General features: G+C 36.4%; 1 pseudogene; it reads left to right on the forward strand.

Moving 5' to 3' along the window:
- Positions 1–4,997: 4,997 nt before the first annotated feature.
- LOC110741656 lies at positions 4,998–7,202 on the forward strand (annotated as a pseudogene).
- Positions 7,203–7,657: the final 455 nt, after the last annotated feature.

A 7,657-nucleotide genomic window follows, 5' to 3' on the forward strand; every position in this document is an offset into this window, starting at 1 on the left:
TAATTTTACAATCAACATATGCAATATATTCTGCTAATCTGTTTCCTTTTGGGGCGGCTCTCAGAATCAACATCTTAAGGATCTAGATCATCGTTAAATTTATGCTTATGTTAGCAGTTCTTAGTCACATAAAGAATCCCACACTGGGTGCATGGCTACAAGCACATTTTTATCACTGGTCTTACATTTCTGGTCTCATTGATTCCTTTGAACTTCAATGAAAGGAAGCCCTACTGATTACAGTGGCTTCATGGTCCAGCCAGACCCCAGCCTGACTATTACAGCTCTCTAGTCTGCTTTGACAATTCCACAAACTTTTATTGAGATCCAGTTTTTATGGTATTTGCTGAGTTGCAGAAATGAATAATTCACCATCCCTGCTTTCAAGTAGCTCACAGTCGAAAAGACGAGAAAGAAATGAGCCTTTGATTTCTGTAAAGGTGGTGAGCCAGCACTGGCTACAGGATTTTTCCCTGAAAAATACCTTGGAGAAATTATAAAGAAAGAAATAAGCAAGGATGTGGGAAACTAAGATGGAAATTGCAAGAAACCTCTGAGGGAAGGAAGGCTATCATGAACTGTTGTCAGGTTTACTTATAGTATGGATGGAGGGAGGAGGATGGACAATGACAGAAGACCAGGTGGATGGAATGGGGAAAGTCTTCAGATTTGCTCTTCCTTCCCCCATGTGCATTGGGGAAATGATGGCTTACCCTATTGTCACTGATAGGTAGAAATCCACAGGTGAGAGCCCAGCCCTCTTAAGGTAATTTAGTAACATTAGGGTAGCACCAAAGCTCTAAGAAGATGAGGAGTGAAGAGAGCAGATGCTGGGAAGTCAGCCACCCTCAGCAATACTGCATGTATTCCCAGGCAAGAGGGGCCCTTGCTCTTTATCCTTACCAGAGTCCATGCATCCCCTCTGGATCACATTCCAGGTAGTAATATGGTCTTGATCTCATTGATAGGAGCTGTGCAGGCCTCTTCCTCAGTCCCATCTTTCCAAGGGTAGACCAGGTCCTCATCATTAGTGTGTACAACCCTAGTCCATGGGGTGACTCTTGGTGGAGAACGTGGTCAGAGTTTGGGCGTGCAAAGTTGCAGTGTCTATGGACATGCATGAGACTCCTTTATGCTAGAGTAAGAAGACGCCCTGGGGGTCAGTTTGCTCCACTGCCACACTGTGGCATGAAACTAAAAGGAGACTAAGAATTCTAAATTTAACCTAGTCTTCCAGGATATTATGACAGTGCATTTGTCAATGTAGAGGTATAGAATATATTTTACTGAACAGTTTTTTTTTTTTTTACTTTATTTATAACTTTTAAATATTTAGACAAATAATATGTGGGCCTTCATTTTACTCCTGCCCTAGGCCCTACAAATGTTAGGAGTGTACCTTGTCTGGGGGCATTCATTTCCTCACCACTGTTCTGTTGAATCCTCAGCTGTAATGTGTTACAGTCTAAGGAGCTTGTCTTTTTTCCAGGCTGCTTTGCTCAGTGCTTAAGGAAATATTTCTGACCACTGAGTTGTTTGGTGGAGTAGCAGCAGAGGATGGTCAGCACCAGGATCTCTGTGGTATCTAGGGCTCTCCATCCTGTTCTGCCCTCCATCTCCTCTCTTTGAGCTCACCTGTGGATTCACAAACAGAGGCCTGGGAATGAGCTCCTTCTCTAATGCATATTGCCAGACAAGGCAGCTGATACATCCAAGGGAACATGATGTCTATAGGCCAAATTGACTATACCCTGAAGAATGCAACCAATATAGAATGCAGAAAAAACTGAGAAACACATACTACATAAAATTAAATTACTAAAACTTGTCAAGGATTTAAAATAAGTGTATTTTCTTAAAGGGATAAAAGGGGTAATACACAGCTGAAACAAAAACTCACAGAAAGGAACTTAGTGAAAATATTAGCTATACAAAATATAATAAAAATAATTGGCTTAATAGACACAATAAATAACGGAATGGATATAGCCAAGGAAAATTGATGAGTTGAATAAATTACTTGAGAAACTCTTACAGAATAGGAAGGAATAAAAAGATAGAATGAGAAGTAGAGAGCAAGAAAAAAAGAAAACTAAAGTACATCAAGGATAGAGATAGAAGTGCTAATGGAATAGCAACAGTCTAAGCATGAAAGAAAACGATTAATAGAAGAAGAAAACAATTACATTTCCCAGTAGTAGTGACAGAAAGACCTGAGATTAAAAGTGCTCATTTAATGCTAACAGGTACAGATGAGGAAGATCCATACCTAGACACATTATGTCTAATGTATCTGATTTAAAAAAAGATCAAATGCAACAATTCCAAAGAAATAGCCAACCACCTATAAAGGAAAAATGATTTGAGTGACCGATTTCTCAACAGCAACACTGGATACAAAAAGGATGGAGCAATATTTTAAAAATATTGAAGAAAAAACTTTGTACCTAAGATATTATATGCAGTCAACTGCCATTCAAATGTTAGAACCATATTTTCAAGCAGAGGAATCCTCACTTAGATGCATTTTGAAAACACTCTTGCAAAGTATACTCAAATGAGCAGATACAACCAGAAGATATTGCAAGAGATAAGGGAAGTTAAAAAAAATAAAGCTTATTAATCTATTAACCAAAGAAAAACAAAAAAATCTGTAATAACCCATAACTAAAGTTCTAGATAATACCAAGATGATAAGAGTGGGAGAAGGAGGCCAGGCACGGTGGCTTATGCCTGTAATCTCAGCACTTTGGGAGCAGAGGTGGGCAGATCATGAGGTCAGGAGATCAAGATCATCTTGGCCAACATGGTGAAACCCCATTTCTGCTAAAAAAAAAAAAAAAATACGAAAAAAATTAGACAGGTGTGGTGGTGCGTGCCTGCAATCCCAGCTACTCGGGAGGCTAAGTCAGGGGAATCACTAGAACTCGGGAGAAGGAGGTTGCAGTGAGCTGAGATCGCACCACTGCACTCCAGCATGGCGACAGAGCAAGATTCCATCTCAAAAAAAAAAAAAAAAACAAAAGAAAAGAATGGGAGAAGAAAATCTTGCTAAAGAACTTGTATTTTTATAGCGATATTTATGTTTAAGGACATAATAGAATAAATTAACATAAATACTAGTCTTAAGAATATGTGCAAGCACCATAAGAAAATGCATTAATTTTAAACCAACAAAATAAAGTTTCATCTAACAGAAATGAAGAAGAGTTTTAAAAAAGTATAATTAGTAACAACAAAAAAAGTATAATGTCAAAAAAACACTCATTATGCGACAGCATTTAAAATAATTATCATTATTAAAAAGAGAAATTCTTGGCCTAGATTTTTAAATAAAGAAGGTTCACCAATATTTTATCTATAAGGACATATTGATTAACCAAATGATACAGAAAGGTTGAAAATAAAAGGTTGTGAAAAGATGTACTAGACAAATATTAACTAAAATAAAGCTCATATAGCAATCATCACATCTCACAAAGTAGTAGTTAAAACATAAAATATTAATAAGAACAGAGAGACAATATTTACTGATAAGAAGCAATAGAGTCTCTACATGTGTAAAGCAGGAATAATAGAACTGCAGGGCACTCTGGGGTCTACCTGAGAGAGGAGGGAGAGGAGCAGAAAAGGTAACTATTGGGTTCCAGGCTTAATATCTGGGTAATGAAACAACTTGTACGACAAACCCCCGTGACACACGTTTACCTATATAACAAACCTTCACAGGTACCCCAAACAGAAAATAAAAGTTAAATAATGATTAATTATTTTTAAAAAGAACTGCAGAGCAAAATACATAAATCAATGATTGTAATGAGAAAAATCAACATATCTCTGAGACACATAGATCAAGCATATCAAAAAGCTATAATACAAATCTAAAAAATACAATTATTAGCTCAAACTATATATGACATATAGAATTGTTAATCTAACAAACAAAAAAGATATATTGCTTTTGAGCACACAAAAATATTTATAAATATTGGCTATGTACTGGCCATAAGGAAACTTCAAAAAATTCTTAGAAATTGAATACTGTATAAACTATGTTCTCTGATCATAATGTAATAAAATTAGAAATAACAGATATATAGCTAAAACATATTGTATATTTAGAAATTAAAATGCTATAATTAAAAATAAAATAAGAGAAATTACTAAATACTTACAAGTTGATGACAATATAAATGTTCCCTGTTGAAATTTTGTAGGCATAATATTTAGAGTAATATGCAAATATAAATACATTTATTGGACAAGGTAAAGACAGAAAACAACCAACTCAGTGTTCACAAGATGTTGGCAAAAAAGCAATATTGCAAACCTGAAGAGATAAGGAGAAACATCATCAAATTTGTATATATGGTGGGCGTGGTGGCTCACGCCTGTAATCACAGCAGTTTGGGAGGCCAAGGTGGGTAGATCACTTGAGGTCAGGAGTTCCAGACCAGCCTGACCAACATAACTCCGTCTCTACTAAAAATACAAAAAAATTAGCCAGGTGTAGCAGCAGGTGCCTGTAATCCCAGCTACTCAGGAGGCTGAGGCAGGAGAATTGCTTGAACCTGAGAGGCAGAGGTTGCAGTGAGCGAAGATCATGCCATTGTACTCCAGCCTTGGAGACAAGAGAGAAACTGTCTTTAAAAAAAAAAAAAAGTATATATATATTACCTTATAGGATAGAGACAGAAAGAGCTTAACAAAAACCAAAATGTGGTTCTTTGGAAAATTTAAGAAAATAAATTTATTTGAGTGAGAAAGATAAATTCAAAATGGAATAACGTAAATAAGTACTAAAACAATACATTAAAATGCTAAAGGGATATTATTAACAACTGTAAGCAAATTTGTAAACCTAGGTCAAAATATGAATTATCTAAAAAATATGAACTATCTAAAAAAGTAGAATAGAAACTTGACCAGAACAATAAACATAAAGAAATATAAATAGTAATATAAGACTTTCTTTGTAAAAAACAAGAAGAAGAAGAAGAAAAAATAAAAATAAAAAAACCCTCAAATACAGGTTTATAGACAAGTTTTACCAAATTTTCAAGAAATCTATTAAGACGTATCTAAATTGCTCCGGAAACTAGAGAGACCATGAGAGGCCGCCCATTCCATTTTATAAGGCTATAAATATGATCTCAAAACCAAGCAAGAGCACTTGAAGAAAATCACAAGCCTATTTAACTTGTTATCACAGATATGAATATCAAAAATAAAATATTAGCTATCTGTATCAATAGTGTATCAAAATAATGCATAGAAACCTAAGGTCTCCAGAATGACAGTCACGGGTTTGGTGGCCAGAGAGGTTGTGGTGGATGTGCTGCTGTATTTTGATCAAGGTTCTGAAGCCCCTGATGTACAGTGCTTGTGGAAGAGGACACTCACAGACACTGAACTACTAAGAACTACCTGAGCTACCTGACAGCCTTGGATTATTCTGCTTTTGAAGACATAATGAAAAATGGATTTGAAAGATTGGCCCCTCGACAGCCAATTGAATTGCTTCATATGAAATGATCTGAGTTTCCAGCCCCCTCCTCCGGCCAGAAAAACAACATTACTGCATGGCAAGAATGTGTAAACGATTCTATGGCCCAGCTAGAGCATCAAGCATTTCGAATTGAGAATCTGGAACGAATGTCACAGTGTGGAGGTAATGCCTGGAAGGTATATAATGAAAATCTAGTTCACGTGATCGAACACACACAGGAAGAAGGCTTCAGAAGTTAAGGAAACATATTCAAGATTTAAACTTGCAGCCAAAGAACATGAAACTCACAGCTGGAACTAAATCAAGAGAAATCGAATCAAATTGGATATCCCTGATCAGTAAGAATTACAAGATTGAACAGACTATTGGACAATTGTTCAACTAGAAAATGAAAACCATCAAATTAAGTAGCAATATGGAGAGGCAAACAAAGAAAACATCCAGCAAGACTTCTGAAAAGACAATTTTGTGGGTGGAAGAAAAGTTTGGCTTTCACCAAAGCCATCTGAACTTTCTCTAAACTGTGAAGGACAACAGCATCTTCCAGAAACCATTAATGTTTAAATGTTTAGAATGTGTGGACTGTTGTAGTAATTCAATTTGTAATTCTATTCTATCTTAGCAAAATAAAAATGTCTAGGCCGGTGGTATTTTTATAACCATTAACAAAAAATTCTAGACATTCAAAATAAGTATAACTTTAGCATAATATTATGTCACTGAATTAATTTTGAGCTGTGTAGACCATATTTTGTATCCAAGAATCTTTATTTAAACCTTTCAACACGTATAGGAAGTTGAAAACTTTTAGTTTATGTCTTTGTCTAATAAAGAGATACTTCTAAACAGACACACAAAATTCTACATATATAAAGTTTGTAAGGCTCTTACCAAATAAGAATAAAAAGGAATTCATTAATTCAGTCAAAGTTATAACACAAAAGCCTAGAGCAGCTTGGCAGCAATTAGTAGAAAAACACATCTGTTTTAGGAAAGGAAGGCAGAAGGAATGTCATTTTAAAAGAAAAAAGAAATAGGATTAAGAGGAAGAGAAAGATATCTATTTATTTACAAACAATGTGATTATCTACATAATCTACCAACAGTCACCACACATTTTAAGAATTTACTAGAGAGTTCAACAAGACAGTTGAAACAAGAAAGGACAGATGTGCAAACCTGATGTGACAACAGAGGCTTGTACGATGGAGAGGAAGCACAGAAGTGGGAACTTCACCTGGGAGTGCAGCAAAAGACTTCTTGGAAGTAGTTAACAAGTTAAATTTCAAAAGATCATGGCACTGTAGGCAGATGTGGCTGCTTGCCCAAAGACTAAGAGATATAAAATAGTAGTTCGGAAAGTTTGGAACTGGGAAAGTAGGAAAGGGTGGGCCAGCATATGAAACTGGAGATGTGGGATAGAGTCTCATCCTGAAGACATCTGTGTGCTATGCTAAGATGCTTGGATTTTAAAATGAGTGGAAAGATACTGGAGGGTGTTAGTTGGTGCTAAGATATGGTCCAATTTGGGGTATTGGAAAGATTATTTTGTTAGCAGTATGGATAATGAGCTGAAAAGGGTTGAGACCAGAGACAAGAAGACATGTAAATTAGACCATGTGAGTGGTGGCTCACACCTGTAATCCCAGCACTTTGGGAGGCCAAGGTGGGTGGATCACCTGAGGTTAGTAGTTCAAGACCAGCCTGGCCAATATGATGAAACCTTGTCTCTACTAAAAATACAAAAATTAGCAGGGCATTGTGACAGGCACCTATAATCCCAGCTATTCTGGAGGCTGAGGCAGGGAGAATTGTTTGAACCCAGGAGGCAGAGGTTACAGTGAGCCGAGATTGTGCCATGGCACTCCAGCCTGGGCGACAATGTGAGACTCCATCTCAAAAAAAAGAGAAGACATGTAAGTTATTGCAGTGGTTCAAATAAAAAATGATGATATCATCTGAATTCAGGCTGTATCTGTGGGAATGGAGGAATCTGGAGATGTTTAGAACATAGAAGCAATTGGATTTTAATGAAGAGAGTGAAAAGGAGGGAAGACTAATATGGCTCCCACGTCTGCATTTGGAAACACAGAGACAGTGATGCCATCAGTCTGCCAGGAAGAATAGTCTTCACCAATTACTATCAGG

The sequence above is a fragment of the Papio anubis genome, chromosome 15 (genome assembly GCF_008728515.1).
Source record: "Papio anubis isolate 15944 chromosome 15, Panubis1.0, whole genome shotgun sequence".
NCBI lineage: Eukaryota > Metazoa > Chordata > Mammalia > Primates > Cercopithecidae > Papio > Papio anubis.